Source organism: Mustela nivalis (genome assembly GCF_964662115.1).
Source record: "Mustela nivalis genome assembly, chromosome: 16".
Taxonomy (NCBI): Eukaryota; Metazoa; Chordata; class Mammalia; order Carnivora; family Mustelidae; genus Mustela; species Mustela nivalis.
This window is the reverse complement of record NC_139035.1, coordinates 53,725,236-53,742,393: the sequence shown is the minus strand read 5'-3', so window position 1 is coordinate 53,742,393 and position 17,158 is coordinate 53,725,236.

Here is a 17,158-nt window from a genome sequence, read left to right as displayed (position 1 = left end):
CTGTGGGAAACATTTTCAGTAAATTGATTTTTCCAGACATTGCCTCAGTCATAAATAAGTCATCCTGGTGGCTAATAAGTGCTCCTTCTTTTGATTTTGTTCCCTTGTAATTAAAAAAAACCTGAAGTCAATTAAGAGAAATCTTGAAACTAAGTCTGACAAAATATCACAGTAAATCACAGACCAGGGCCAAGGCACCATAATTGTTCTTCATATAATTTCCACTGTTGAGACCTTTTCAGTTGCAAATGACAGGAACAGGATTTAAAGGAAGTAAGCAAATGAAGAAATTTTAGGGCTTGTGGAACTGAATGAATCTAGGCTTGATTGGACCAGAGTAAGTGAAGGAAACCAAAATATGTCACCCCATATTTTGGCCTCTTTGACGTAAAAATTATTTTGACATGAAGGCAATTAAGAAGCAGCAAGCCCCAGAAAAGCTTCCCCTTTTCTATCTCAAGACAGGAAATAAATTCTTTTTCTGGTGACACTCCAATCAACCCCAATATCCTCCAGAGGAATCTGCAAATAAAACTTACTTTTTCCCATATACAGTTGACACTGGAACAGTGCAGGGTTTAGGGACCACCAACCCCCCACCCGAAGATGAAAATCCGCATATAACTTTTGACTCCTCCCAAACTTAACTAATAGTCTATTGTTGATGGAAGGCTTATTGGTAACATAAAAAAACCGATTAACACATACTTTTATGTCATTATATATTATATACTGTATTCTTAAAATGAAGTAGGCTAGAGAATAGAAAATGTTAATTAAAAAAAACATAAGAAAAAAAGAAAATCATAAGAGAAAATACATTTACAGTACTGTATTTCTTTTTTAAAAAAATATTTTATTTATTTATTTGACAGAGAGAGATCACAAGTAGGCAGAGAGGCAGGCAGAGAAAGAGGGGGAAGCAGGCTCCCTGTTGAACAGAAAGTCTGATGCGGGACTTGATCCCAGGACCCTGAGATCATGATCTGAGCCGAAGACAGAGGCTTCAACCCAAGGAGCCACCCAGGCGCCCCTATACTGTACTTCTACATAAAAAATAATCCCCATGTAAGTGAACTTGTACAGTTCAATCCAGTGTTGTTCAAGCGTCGCCTCTGTTTACCTTCCCTGAGTTTGCCATCCTTGGAAGCCTACGACTCTGTGCTTTTTTTCGGTCATTTCTCTGTAATGCATTGTTCTCTGTGGAAGATGCTACAGAAGCTGGAATCCAAGCCGCCATTTTTAATTACCCTCCGTTCGGTTTCTGTCATGGGATGTGCACTGTGCACATTCATAAACTCCAATCTTTTTGTTAGAGTGTCGACTGAAAACCTAAGAGGGGGAGAGGTAAAGTTTTGCCTTCCCTACACATGAAACATGTTATCAGTATCTTTCTCCCCATTCTTCTTTCGGTCCTTAGCTTTTCTGGGAATCTTTCTCACCTTTTCCCCCTCGCTGGTGAGCCGCTGGCCACAGAGAGCCCTCTGCCTACCTAATTCCTGTAGCCTGGGGATCCAGAGAGAGACTCTCTCTCTCTCTTCTAAATTCCGCAAATCAACTTTCAGGGCTAGATCTTTAAGTGTAAGTGGTATATCACCCCGATGATGGGGCCAAGGTGGGGTTAGTGTTCTGAGCATCTAAAATTTTCCAGGTATTGCCCTGGCACTGGGGATGCCATGTGAACAGGAGGAATAAGACCCCTGCTCTCCTGTGGTTTACCTAACCCATCAGTCAGCCAATTTCCAATAACAGTAACAACAATGTTGTATCATAAATGTGCTTTGAAGGGAAACTAAGCAGGTTAAAGAGGGAAGGATAATGTGGTGTGTAACAGTGGTGCCAGTGGTGAATTGTAGGTAGGGAGGTCAGGAAAAGACTTTTTAAGGAGGAAACATCTAAGTAGCCACAGAGCATGGTTCCGTGTATTGTGTTGTGACCCCTGTTTACTCTAGAGGAAAATCCAGAAAGGGTACATCTGCCTCCTGAACTCTCAGGAATATCCTTTATAAGAAATCTCCTAGGGGCTACTGGGTGGCTCAGTGGGTTAAGCCTCTGCCTTCGGTCCCAGGATCCTGGGATCGAGCCCCGCATTGGGCTCTCTGCTCGTCGGGGAGCCTGTGTTCTAAAAAGACAATGCCATATGTAAGAACTATTTCCTCCTCCTGGAGATGGGGCATCTTGCCCAAGACACTTGGCTTCTCTGCATTGAAGTATGTATGAATGACTTCCAAGGTCCCTTTCAGCTCTACATCCAGTGGCTTTGCATTCGTCCTATAAGTAATTCATTTTCATATTTTCTTTTAACATTCAATAATGTCAGAGTGAATGATGCAAGCAGGACAAAATTACATTGTAAGATTATCATTTACATTAGCCAATTATAGAAAGGCATAAACAATCTTACCTAAAAATGACAAAAGTTCTATTTTTTAATGACTCATGTGTCAATAATGGTAACTTCTATCAAATAACTTTTAAAATGCCTAGTGACATAGAGTCATTATTTATTTTCAAGTTTCAGACACTCTGTGATTAAATTAACATCTTTTTGATCAGTAAACAGCTTCTAAGTGTAGTTGACATAAACTTGGCAGCCAGGAGAAGAAATATTTAAAGAAAAATAATCCTACATTTTCTATTTTGTGCTTGTTAGTACTAGGACTATATGATTTAATGAAATTAAATGAAATACCTAGAGAAACGTTACCTCCGAGAAACTCTGCCTCTTCTTCATCAATCCTGCTTGCAAAATCAAGATAATAATAATTACCTCTAAATAATTTCTGTTGTACTAAGTAATAACAACAATAGTGACAGTGAAAACTGGCCCTCTAGGTGACTCTCAGTTTTCCAGGGGGGGACAGCTTTGGATGCTGAACTTTGGGGGCAGTCGGAGGTAAACTGAATTGGCAGAACTTCCACTCTCTCTCTTTTGATCGTCTCTTTTCCCCTCTTTTATTTTTCATTTCTTCTCTCCTTCCACCCTTTTTCCTTCCTTCCTTTCTTTCTTTCTTTTTTATTAACATATAATGTATTATTAGCCCCAGGGGTATAGGCCGCTGAGCAGAGAGCCCGATGGGGGGCTCGATCCCAGGACCCTGAGATCATGACCTGAGCCGAAGGCAGAGGCTTAATCCACTGAGCCACCCAGGAGCCCCCTTACTTATATCTTAAATGCTGTGCTGAATAATTAAGGTGACCAAATAAGCATTTCAACAGAGAACTTTCCATTTTAGGAGCCAGTGCTCAGAGTCCCCCAAGCCAGCAGTATACTTTTCACACTGTCCATTTCCTTAGGGTGTTCTTACTCTTTTCCCTGTGAAATCATGCATGTTTTGTTTTCCCCTTCCTTAAAGAATGTTCCTTGCCAAGTGGCAATAGGTGAATATACGCACATAAAAATGTCACTTTGAATCCCAGTAGATGGCATATTTCCAGGCTTCCAAAGAACCAACCACGTGGACATAGTTTCATATATCACAGCTACTTTTAGGACTAAATTTTATTCATTTTGGCCATTCCGTGATACTTAAATCATACCTCGATCTAGTCCTTATTTTGCCTGCACATCTGGAAGGTTCTTCCAACTAATTTTCTCTTGTAATTAATATAAAGTAAATGAAGCTGAAGGAGAAGATGCTTTTTTACTTTTCATGATCTTTTTGACTATAAGACGTACTCACAACTTTTTTTGATAATATTTTTGTTTCAAACTTGAGGGTTCATTTTAAATACTAAATAACAGTTCTTGAAACACCACCTTTCTTCAAGCCTCCCCCCTTTTTAATCAGATTAATGAAGAAGAAATTTGTTAATACTATGGCCATTTTCTGAGTCCTTTGCTTATAATTTCCATGTTAAAAATTATCACAATTACTGGTCTTCAGAAAACCACATCTATTGATACTCTTCTGGTTCACTTTGGTTTAAACACTCCCTGAAGACAAAGTACATATTTTCATTTTTTTTTTCCTTTCTTTGATTCGTTCATTGATACGCAAGAATGGTCAGAACTTCCAGTCCATGTTACAAGATATATTAGACACTCATTGAGAACATCCCTGTGGAGGGAGTTTATGCTGGAGGCTTTTCCCCTCAAACTCTTTTCTGCTTGTCTGACAACAGAGTATCCAATTCTGGTCTCTGTTTTATTCAGTTCACTGGAAGCCACACTCAGGCAGAATGACTAATTCGGAAGCCACAAGGGTTTCTCTCTCCCAAACAGACTGAACCTCTGTCTAGGTCAGGGTAAGAGAGAGAGATGACCAGAACTGCTCCAAACACATCTCCTGGTTTGCAGGCTGAAATTTAGGTTATCTTTCTGCCTTTGGGGCTTCTGCCTGCAAATAATTTAAACAGCTAAAAAAAATAAAAATATACTGGAAAGAGAACTGCACAGACAAGTGGATTTATAGAAGGCACCCTTTCTCAGCTACTCGTTTTGGTCAGAATAACTTCAGACACTGCCTGAAGTTGTATGACATTCCACTTCACTCTAATTTTTCTTTTTGATCAACAAAATCTGTTTTGAGTAACATGCAAATGAGTCAATAGTCTTAGCTTGAGAAGGGTCCTGCCAAGATTACCAACTATATGTTGTTAGGGTTATTGTGAGGAGTAAATGAGATTTAAAAATCTATAAAGCATTTAGATCAGTGTCTAGTATAATTTTAACCACTCAATGCTTGTTAACTCTCAATAGTCTGATTATTGTTACTGGGAATTACTCTGAGCTCACTTTATCCGGTGGCACTGCCTTGTGATTATAGGGACAAAAACTAATACAAATGCAAAAGAATCTGATACGAATGTTGATTTTAACATTGCTCCTTGGAAAATACAGCAAATTCTATCAATAGGATTGAGAGATCAACTTGAAATCATTTTGAATTCAGTTATTACCAAACAGTTTCTTTGGGTGACCCTGTCAGGCAATAAGGTAGGCTTATTCTACACATATTATTTCTACATATATGATTATTCCCCCTTTCAACAGGTGAGAAAAACCAAACCTCGAAGAAGCTCTAAGTAAATTTCCCACGGCCATGCAGCTAGAAAGTGGTAGAACTTATTTACTTTACTGGTTTACAGAAAGTTTCAAAGTAAGTTCTTTATTGTGATATTTTGAGCTACCAATTATCCATTACTTTCCCCTTCTCTGTGGTTGTATATGATTTGGCTGTTTTAGACTATTGATGATTTCCATTAAGTACTTCATGAAATCATGTTGATTTCTGTTTCCCAGGAGTTTAGATGGTTTACTGCTCCTCCTGTTGCCCGTGAAAATCGTTTGCTTCAATGGGAGGTGGAATAATGGCCCCTCAAAGGTGTCCAAGTCTAATCCCCAGAGCATTTTACCTTCCGTGGCAAAGGAGATTTCATGATTAAATTAAGGATCTTGAGATGAGATTGTAGAATCTGGGCAGACTGAACATAATGCAAATGTCCTTATGAATGAAAAAGGAAGACAGGAGAATCAGAGAAGATACTGTAAGGGCCTGTTTAGTCAGAGCGGCTCCATCTTGTTTGAACAGCCATTTTGTTGTTTATGCAGTAAAACTTAAACTGATCCTGCCCTCTCCCCCAACCCCCACCAGGGGACTTACTTAAAAGCAAATCCGGGAAACTAGTAAAAGATGGTCGACCAGTCCCAGATACAGAGCCCAAATACAAGGGTGGAGGCCAGGGTCAGGCCAGGTGGAGATATCCAATCACTGTCTCCCTAAAGAATGTGGGCCCTGCCTTTTGGGTGCCAATTCTGACCAACGTGATAGGCTAGTTCAAATACCTACTATAGGGTAAATTATAATACAATTGGCCACTCATGTGTGACCTAGCATGACTATGCAACTTTCTCTGTGTGTTACAATCTCATTGGCCACCTGTGTGTGGCCAGGCTCAACCACATGGCCTTTGTCCTGTAAAAGTTAGTCTGTAAGACTGGGAGGGGTCGCTCTCTCTCTAAGAGGCGTACCTGACTGGTCAGCTTGATTCTCATGTTGGCTCGAAATAAAGCTTTGCTTGACCTTCTCTTTGTATCAGTCTTGCTCCTTTGATCATGGACCCTAACAATACGAGGACAGAAGTGGAGGTCAGAGTGTTGTACCTGGTACCTTTGATGGTGGAAGAGCTATAAACCAGGTAATGCAGACCACTCTAGAAGATGGGAAAGGCAAGCAAACCAGTTCTGTCCTAGAGCCTCTGGAAGAAACACAATCCTGTTGACATTTTAGAAAGGATTTTATTTATTTGAGAGAAGCAGTGAGGGCACGAGAGGAGGTGCAGGGTGTGGGAAGCAGAGGGAGAGGGAGGAACAGACTCCCCACTGAGCAGGGGTCCAGCTGTGGGGCTGGATCCTAGGGCGCTGGGAACATGACCTGGGCCAAAGGAAGGCAGACCCTTAACCCAACTAAACCACCCAAATGCCCCGATTCTGCTGACGTCTCACAGTTTAGCTCTGTGAGACCCATTTCGGACTTCGGCTCTCCAGATCCGTAAGATAAGTTTGTGTTGTCTTAATCCACCGAGTTTGTATAGCAGCACTAGGGAACTTAAACACCCTTTTTTTTTTTTAAAGATTTTATTTATTTATTTGACAGAGAGAGATTACAAGTAGGCAGAGAGGCAGGCAGAGATAGAGAGGAGGAAGCAGGCTCCCTGCTGAGCAGAGAGCCCGATGCGGGACTCGATCCCAGGACCCTGAGATCATGACCTGAGCCGAAGGCAGCGGCTTAACCCACTGAACCACCCAGGTGCCCTTAAACACCCTTTTTTTAAGCATTTACAAAGTGTCTCACCTTTTGCTTTAATGCTCCCACAAGCTAGAACAACTGGTTTTTTGAATCATCTGTATCAGAGTTCTGAGTAATTTGTTTTCAATGAACACCTGTATCGACTTGTTTGCGATCAGAAGAGAGGATTGGGAGGCTTGAATCAGTATGTGAGTACAGGAGAGGAACGGATATGGATTGTGGGGGATCTTGAAGAGAGGAAATGGCTTTAATAAAAAGACTCCTCCGGCAAATCTGAAAAGGCTCAAGGAGGGCTTTGTCTCACCCTGTTGGAAATCGCTGACCTGATAAAAGGACCAGTGACATTGGAGCAGATCATTGCTAACTGGAATTCTAAGAGCTTTACTTACATTGACTTGTCCTGAATTGCCAATTGAATATTACCCCCACCTTAAAAGACCACCAGAGACGTGAGTCAAAGCCAATCAGCAAGGGTCGTTTATTGCACGTTCGAACCTGGACCTCTGCGCCTCTCGTTGCCGATAACGCCGAGAGGTCCAGAGCTGGGTTGGTGCAGGGTTTTTATAGACAGGTACAAACAAGTTTCGGGTGGGGCTGAGCTGACTGATTGACAGTTTGAACAGGCATACTTGGCGTCAGTGAATTGGGTCAGGGGACCCCGCGCGAAAGCAGACAAAGCAATCTTACAGAAGCAGAACTGGCCGGTTAGCCCATGCATGCGGAAAAAAGCACTACCAGGATATTGAAGGCCTGGTTACTATCAAGTAAAGACAATTGGGAGTCTCCTGGTGGAATGTTACATTCCTGCTATCAAGCATCCTTGTTAATGAGATTTAGGTTTAGAAGAAATTGAACTTTATTTACTTTTCCTTCTACCTCCGCCTCTCCTTCGGTTTTTTATGGAGGGGAGGGTGACATTAGGGCTATTGATAAAGTAACTTCTTTGTTGTAATCTCAAGGACATTTGCAAACCAAGGGAGACTCCTTCTTGCAGGATTGTGATCTCAGCAAGTTAACTATTTATCGTTTTATGGCAGTCAGGGGTGCCTGAGGAATGCTACACATATGGAGGGGAGCGGGTGAAAGGGGGTGCAAGGCGCCAGCTTTTGCTTTGTCCTCAGCCAGCCTCCTGCTCCTTCAGTCCATTCCTCACAACAGCCCTGGAAGGTAGATACTCTTGATAATATATCCATTTATGACTAAGGAAACTGATGGGAAAGGACACAGATTTTGCATTAACTTTTACATAGCCACATTTTGTTTACAATACACTTGTTAACCCTGAACTTGGCCCAAATGTAAAATTCAGAAACATTTGTGATCACCTTATCACCTTATCATTTCACATTCAAATTTTTAAAAGCCTTTAACTTTTCTTCCCCTGCCACTTTGTCTTTAGCTATTGTTACTAGGTTGCCATTCGGAATGTAACTATTAAAATAGGTTAAAAGCAAGTGTTTTAAACACCTTGTCCATCAAGGTATTAAGCAAGAAGCTAGCTTTGCACAAAATGTCCACTGGGTGGCAGCTTTTCACAAAAAGTACCCGGCATTAGCTCTAGCATTTTCAAAAACTTTTAAACACCAAAAGAATCGTTTGTTTTGGGTTGTTGAGTAGTTAATCTTTGTTTGTTTGTTTGTTTAAAGTGGGAGCTTTACTGTTTTTAATATCCTTTCAAAATCAAAACAGAGCCTTAGCAGCTTAACACATTTGTGTTATAATACAAATCCCTTAAACAAGAACTTTGAAATGCATTTTGCAAATAAACTAATCACACTATACACAGATGACACTTGAGCACATAAGTAAACTTGTAAAACAGTTTTGAATCCTTAAAAGCAAGCTATAACAACAACAACAAACCCTGTGTAACTTTATATTAAAGACATTCTGTTTTTTTTAGGAAAGACGAACAAACTATTTTACATAGTTTTACATAGTTTGTAAATAAACTATGAGTTTATTTACATTTAATTGCATGACTCTTTTTTCCTGTGTGCTTACAGTTTTCGCATTTATGGTAAATTTCCCACCATTAAGTATTTTCAGGGTTACAATTTGATGCCAGATCAATGTTATTATCTTGCTTAGTGCTGTAATTCAGAAAAAAAAAGGGGGGGGTATTTTGAAAACTACTCAGCGAACATTTAAATATTGTTACTGTAAAAATGTGGTTGGCCCATGTGTCAGTTAGCCACACTCAGTTGCCTGCCCCCTGCCCAGACTGTAAGTTAGAACATGGCCATCAGGGGGCGCTGTATAGGGATGCTTTTAGACTACAGGCTCCAGCATCGGGGACTTGGTCATGGCAAAGATTCAGCAGGGGCAACCACCTGCTGAATCCAGAGAGGCCCATCAGGTGACCTACCTCAAACTATCCATAGGCCCTAACTTATTAACTGGCTACTTACAAACCAGGCACACTTATCAAAAAAAGATAAATTCCATACTTTACCATATCTCCTTACCTTCCCCCTTTAAAAAACAGCCCCCACCTCCTTGCAGACAGCGGTTTCTGAGCCCTGCTTCCTGCTGCTCCCGTCTGTCTCAGTAAACTTCTGTCCTTTGTTTTATCTCGGGGGAACTCTTCACTATCCTTGCCTCCAGTTTCCACCCAACCATTGACCCACATTTGGGGGCCCCCATCGGATTGGGAGAGACACCACGTTTAGATGCCACACACTGAACCTGATACGGAGAAGTCCCCAGGACCTTTCCACATTCAACCAGATGCAGCTTATTCACATACAACTCTCCCTCCTTCTCCTTTTCTCCTGCTAGATTCAGTTTTTCTTTGGGTGGTACATCAGGTTGTTAGCACAGTAGTCTAGGTGTTTCCAAGACATCCTGCACTCTTAAAAATGCCCCATCTTTCTGTCTTTGGTTGAGGCTATGAGCTCTGCTCACTAGCTTTTAAGATGTTAAATATGCCAATTTGTGAATTTTAAAATGTACTTTAAAATGATCAGCTCAGTCGTTTGCCATAATCATAAAAAGGAAAACATTCTGCCACTATTCCCCAAATTTAAATGTCAGTGACTGGCTTCACATTTACTAGCTCTTGTTTTATGAACTTCAGGAATTTATGAACTTTAGGAATTATGCTTTTGAGGTAAAACTATTCAAGTATAGTAAACTTTGACCCGATTACAGCACACACAACCCCAAACAAGTAAGATGAAGTTTATCAGACTGTTTTCTACACTAGTTAGCTTTTTCACAGCTGAAAGATGAACTCTCTAGTGGCAACTGATTAACCGGTTTTGGTGACAATTTTTCAAATATGAAAGTTAAACTTAAATGTACTTTATCTTATCTTACACCTGCACTTGAAATGCCAATTGAATATTCCGTCGGCCCACTGGCAACCCTATAGCGCCGTCCGCCAGGGTGTATTTGCCAGTCACCGCCCTGGGACTCTAACCCAGGAATACAGAAAGGACAAGAGAAGACATACATTGGCCTCCGAGGTGGGACTCGAACCCACGATCTCTGAGAAGCCGTTCATCAGCCCGCTGGCAACCCTATAGCGCATCCGCCAGGGCGTACTTGCCAGTCACCGCCCTGGGACTCTAACCCAGGAATACAGAAAGGACAAGACACAAAAAACACACAACGAGGACATAAGAACGAAGCATACGAATAACAGAGACAAAAGACAAAGCCGGCGGTTGCAGCGACCCGTTGACCAGTTGTCTGGTGGGCTTGAAGGGGAGATCTCGGTGGAACCTCCACTTGAAATGCCAACTGAATATTACCCCCACCTTAAAAGACCACCAGAGATGTGAGTCAAAGCCAATCAGCAAGGGTCACCGAGAGGTGCAGAGCTGGGTCGGTGCAGGATTTTTATAGACAGGTACAAACAAGTTTCGGGTGGGGCTGAGCTTATTGATTGATAGTTTGAACACAATTGGGAGTCTCCTGGTGGAATGTTACATTCCTGCTATCAAGCATCCCTGTTAAAGAGATTTAGGTTTAAAAGAAATTTAACTTTATTTACTTTTCCTTCTACCTCAGCCTCCTTCCAAGTTTCTCGTGGAGGGGAGGGTGACATTAGGGCTATTGATAAGGTAACTTCTTTGTTGTAAATCTCAAGGATATTTGCAAACCAGGGGAGACTCCTACCTTGCAGGACTGTGATCTCTGCAAGTTAACTATTTATCGTTTTATGGCAGTCAGGGGTGCCTGAGGAATGCTACACATATGGAGGGGAGCGGGTGAAGGGGGGGTGCAAGGCGCCAGCTTTTGCTTTGTCCTCAGCCAGCCTCCTGCTCCTTCACACTAAATTTAAACAATGCTCTAAGTTGTCATCATTTCCTTATTAGAAAAAAAAATCAAAGGAAATGAAAACAAGTATTAATTACTGAAGGGTAGTGGAGACAAAACATTAATCAGTTAATCAGACCGATGCTGAGTACCTTCAGTGCTGAAAATTACTTAGTAGATACTCAACTAATGCACTCCTGCTGACTGGGCAATAATGTTTGTTTTTGTCCACTAGCCTCCATTAGTTGTGCTTTTTTTTTTTTTTTTTTTTTTTTAGAAATGGCACTGTAAGGGAAATATCAGCAAGTATCAGTAACTGACTCTTTGGTTTGGTTTGCTTTTAGCCAACTATGCTGTCTCATTGCCTAGAATTCTGGAAAATAGAGATTAGCATTAACCTTTAATATAATTGTCCATTTAGTAGAGTGCCAGATGAGTTTGAGTGTAGTTGAGTTTCTGCTGTGATCATCTAAGGGCTTTTGGTTTTGTTTTTGGAGTTTTTAAAATTACATGGCCTGCTGGCTGCCATCAAATAGCTCACAATTTTTGGCAAAACAAGATATACACAAATTGAACATTTGGCTAATGAAAGAGAACACAATACAAACCAAGTGTCAAAATGCATAATGTAGTAGCACTCACAGTAGGAAACAATGCAAGGCAAAGCAAATATCCGGGTAGACAGCTTTTGCTCTACAATCTATCTGCCTCTACTTTTCTTTAAATAAACACTTACAATGCATCATTATTTTTTCTTTGAATTCTAAATGAACACATGTTGTAAATGCAATTATTAATACCTAGGACTTTTCTACTTATAATTAATTACAGGATAATTAACATGTTTCTTTTATTTATACCTCCTTGGAGAAGTTACCATATCATATCATATAATATACAGACAATGTATTTCAGAGAAATGCTCATCAAACTTACTGACATTTAGACTTAATCATCCCTTGTAGGCTGATTATAGTAATAATAAAAATCAGCACTGAAGGCCATATTTTACTTTAATAATCATTCTTTTTTTTTTTCTTACATTATGTAACTATCCACCCCAGTTTTAGTCATTGTTTTGAGCTGTTCTCCACCATTTTGTGGACTTGCTGTGGGCCGAGGATCAGAGAGATCTGGCAGGAGACCGGCTCTTTTATCTCTTCGGGGAGTGCTCTCTCTTGCTCTCCAGAGATGGCAATGACATTATACAGAAATGATTGTCAGAGGCAGGATATTTCTTTCCTCATGATTTTTTAAAATTAACTTTCATATTTTAGAGAAAGAGAGAGCAAGAGGAAGGAAGAGCAGAGGGCGATGGACAAGCAGACCCCCTACTGAGCATGGAGCCCCACTCAGGGTTCAATCTCATGATCCTGAGATCAGGACCTCAGCTGAAATCAAGAGTTGTGCCCTTGAGGGACTGAGCCATCCAGATGCCCCTCTTTCCTCGTGATGTAATGGAAAATATCAGTAAATACTTCATAACTTCACAGCTTCACAGGTTTGTTACTCTACAACAAATGGCAAAACCAGTATGTGGTCTGTTGACACACTCTGAAATTCAGATACAGAACCAAAAGCATTAAATCAGATGCCCACACCCTTATTTAATCTCAATAATAATGAATGAGACATTCTAAGTTTGAATTATTTTACCTTCTGTCTAGAATTGCCATGCCATGTTATTGTTGCTCCAAACCCACAACAGTTTATCTCCAAAATGTGAATAAATGTCACATAACACTAGAAAATAATTTATTATTCCATTTTTCATAAGAGCTCACATTGAGGTCAAACACTACAGAGGCAAGGAAGCAAAATCAGTTATTCAAAGCACAAACTAGTGGGTCACACTTTTATTTACATAGTCTTTGCTTACCTCATTCCCTCATTCATGTGTCTAGCTTTCCAGATGCTACAAAGATGCAATAACTTCAGATATTTCTAAGGACCTATTTAGCCAGAGGCTTCCATCAAGGTTAAACGATAACCTTGTTGTTTAAGCCTTAAACTGTCCCTGCTCCCCTTCCCGCAGGGGACTTACTTAAAAATAAGTCCCCGAAACCAGCCCTAGGTAACAAAGCCCAGATACAAGGGTCAGGCCAGGTGGAGACATCCCATGGGGGGGGGGGGGCTTGCATACTGTCTCCCTAGCTACCAAGGAGTATGGGCCCCGCCCTTTGGGAGCCTTTCAGGCACCAATTCTAACCAAGGTGATAGGCTAGGTCAAATGTCTACTATAGGGTAAATTGTAATTCAGTTGTTGATCTAGCATCACTGTGCAGCTTTCTCTGTGTGTTACAATTTCATTGGCCACCTGTGCGTGGCCAGGCCCAACTACATGACCTTTGCCCTTAAAAGCTAGTCTGTGAAACAGAGAAAGGTTGCCCTCTCTTGTAAGAGGTGCAGCCCCGAACATTTGGTTTGATTTTGATGCTTGGCACAAAATAAAGCTTTGCTTGACCTTCACTTTATTATCAGTCTCGCTCCTTTAATCATGGACCCATTATTGGGGGACCTATCAATTATACTGGGAAAAAAATGCTGGGGAAAGACCAACTGTGGTCAATTCTGCCTCTATCACTTACTTGGCTATGTGGTTGAATTTCTTAACTTCTTTCCTAGTCTGTAAATGGGGATCAATACAACTTACCTTAAGGCGACACCCGGGTGGCTCAGTTGGTTGCGTGACTGCCTTCAGCTCGGGTCGTGGTCTCAGAGTCCTGGGATTGGGTCCCTCATCGGGCTCCTGGCTCCATGGGGAGTCTGCTTCTCCCTCTGACCTCCCCTCTCGTGTTCTCTCACTCAAATTAATAAAATAAGATTTAAAAAAAAAATTAAAGTGTTGTGAAAATTAAATAAGAGATTAGATACTAAGTTCCTATTCTATTGCATATACTCAACATGGTAGTTCTCTCTTTATTTCTTTCATAGGCAACTCCAGAGACTCATGCAGAATAGTGTGGTACACATAGAATTACAGAATAAGCAGAAAAATCTTAGAATTGAAATAAATCTTTAATATAATCTAATCTACTTCCATCTCAGTCTTTTCATAACATTATTGAAAGGCTTGTAGGACGGGCTGAGTCTGCACAATGAGACATTAAGGAGACCCCGGATGGCGTATTGACAGTATTTTCATCTGGAAGACTCAGAATGGCTTCAACAAACAAAAAAAAGCACAACAAAACACAGGATACCCATTATGAACAGTCCATTGTTCAGGCAGTGGGACTGATCGAAGGGCTCCTGATTTTCCCATCTCTCTGCTTGGCCATCCTCTGCCTGGGTCTTATTCTCCGGCTCATGATCTCAAGATGTTCCAGCTGGGCTCGGCATCACACACAGGACTACAGCCAAAAGGAGAAAGAGATCTTTTCGCAATGTCTATGTGATGTGGGGAACAAAGGCAAAAGGAAATGTAGGTAAAATTAAATTTCCTCATAACCTGCAGCCCACTGACAAATACTTGAGCAGGCAGAGTGTAACACTCACTCCTTTAGGAAACTTCTGACTGTCTGAATACTTAATACTTCGCCAGAGGGAAAAACAACCTCAGCTTGGCAATAGCAAAGGCTTGGGAACCCTGTGAGCCTTCCTTAGCATATGAAAGTCCTTTTGGAAACTTTCTTTTGTCTTTACTCCCCCAACTCCAAAGTATTTAAGCAAATGCTCCTCAAGTCCCTAGGGCAGCCCTTTCTGCCCATGGGTCTTGTCCCTAGGCTTTAATAAAACCACCTTTTTTGCCCCAAATGATGAGGGAACAGAAGGCTGGCTGGGGACAAAGCAAAAGCTGATGCCCTGCCACCTTCCCCCACCCCCACTCCTGGGTGGGACCTATGTAACATTCTTTACGCGTCTTCCAACTATCTTAATGTTAATAGCTTGCTAAAAGGGGAAAAAAACGACCTTGACAAGGGCAAGACCTTTGGTATCTGGTATCTTGTAGGTATCTTGTAGGTCCTCTTTAGCATATGAAAGTTCTACTGAAACCTCCCTTTTCCTCACCTCCCCCAACCCCATCCTATAAAACTTAACACCCCTCACAACTCCAGGGCAGTAGCTCTCTTTGCCCATGGGTCCTGTCCCTGAGCTTTAATAAACCACCATTTTGCACCAAAGATGTCTCAAGAATTCTTTCTTTCATTGTCATTGTCTTTCACTGTCATTGGCTCTGGACCTCAGCCCACCGAACCTCACTTACGCTCTAAAACTTCATCACAAACACATCTCAAGGATTCTTTCTTGCTTGTGGGCTCCGAACCCCACCACTCCAAAGCACGTCATATTTACTTACACATTTACAAACACGGAATCCATTCTTGGAAATCTGCCCCGCACATTCCCTCTCATTAGTCGATATGTTCATTTCCCAACCAAATCCTGATAAAAAGATCCAATTGATGAAGGAAAACATTAGGGTTTGAAGCCAATGGCCGAGAAAGAATTCCTGAGACACCTTTGGTGCAAAAATGTAGTATTATTAAGGCTCAAGGACTGGACCTGTGGGCAGAAAGTGCTGACTTGGGCTCGAGAGGAGTGGCCCATTGTATACTTGTGCAGTGGGATGGGGGTTAGGGATAGCATAAGCCTCCCAGGTATTTTGGAAACAAGGTTTCCAGGATCCTGAGGGGGTAGCTATTGTTAGGAAAAGGTCATTTTTTACTGTTTAGTAAAAACTCAAGTCATGAAAGTCTTCAGATGTATTATCAGTGGGTTATATGCTTGGAAGATGATTGCCAACATGCATTTGGGTTGAGATAAAGGGAGTTTCCAAAAGATTTTTTTATATGTTAAGGGGCACCTGGGAGGCTCAATCCTTAAGCATCTGCCTTTGGCTTAGGTCATGATCCCAGGGTCCTGGGATCAAGCCCCACACCGGGTGCCCTGCTGGGCGGCGAGTCAGCTTCTCCTTCTCTCACACCCCCTGCTTGTATTCCCTCTCTCGCTGTGTCTCTCGCTGCCAAATAAATAAATAAAACCTTAAAAGAAAAAAGAATTTTTATATGTTAAAGTAGACAACAGAATCCTGGGGGTTGGGCTAAGATTGCCTTTTGCTCTTAGCAGAGTGTTAACATTGAGGAAGCTGAGTTCCTTGAGGAATGTTACTCTGCCTGTTTCAAAGACTTGTCAATGGGCTGTAGGTGGTAAGAAAATAATTTTTCTTCTGCCTTTGTTACCTACAATATCACAGCGAGATTATTGTGACTATTTAGAATAATGTTTGGAGAGAAAGATTGTTGATGAGTCAAACTTGTTATTATTTTGCTTCTTTTCAAAGCATCTCCTGTTCAATAGAAGATTTGTTAGTCCTGCTACCCTACCAGTTTGTCCTTTGTCCCAGTTAAGAAAAATAAAAGGTCCTTTAGAAATGCAGAATCAAATTGGAATGATTGTTATAAAGCTTCTGTCATAAATATATATACAAATGTTATTGTGCAAATGAATCCAGAGGTGCTAATGAAAGAAGGTTCATGTTGGTGCTGAATATGTGATTCTCCACCACCTCCATTTTTTTTTTTTTTTTTTTTTTTTTTAGCCTCATCCTTGAGCTCTTTCAACTTGAATCTGGATCAAAATAAAGATGGCTGGTATACGAAATTTTAGTCTTATAATCGCATTGAACCTTAAAACATTGTCTTCAAAACTATCCACACTCATCTTTGGATATCATAATCACTTTAATGCTTAGGAGGAAGGGCGGTGGGTAAGACTTTAGGTATTAAAGAGGCAGTGGTCTCTTTCATGTAGACAGTGACAGGCACAGGTATGTGCTTGCTGCTCCTTTGAGACTTTGCTCTGGTAGAGCCAAATCCCGTTCTATTTCCTGCCAAAGACATCTCTTAATGGAAAAACGAGAGGCAAAGCTTACCCTTTAATGAGAGAATTACTGCACTCTTGATGTGAATCTCTGCTCCAGGCTGAGAAACAGAGAGAGTCTCTTCAATCCCCTAAAGGAAGGAAGAGGGGGATTCTGCTATTTGTTATTTTTAAACAGAAAAAAAGAAAAAAGAAAAAACAGGAAGGAAAAGGAGAATTATCTGAAGGAGAATTGAGTAGGAAGAATTTTTTCTTTAAACTAATTTAAAAATAGTAGTGGTGCTGCTGGTTATTATAATATGATCATGAACTGAAGG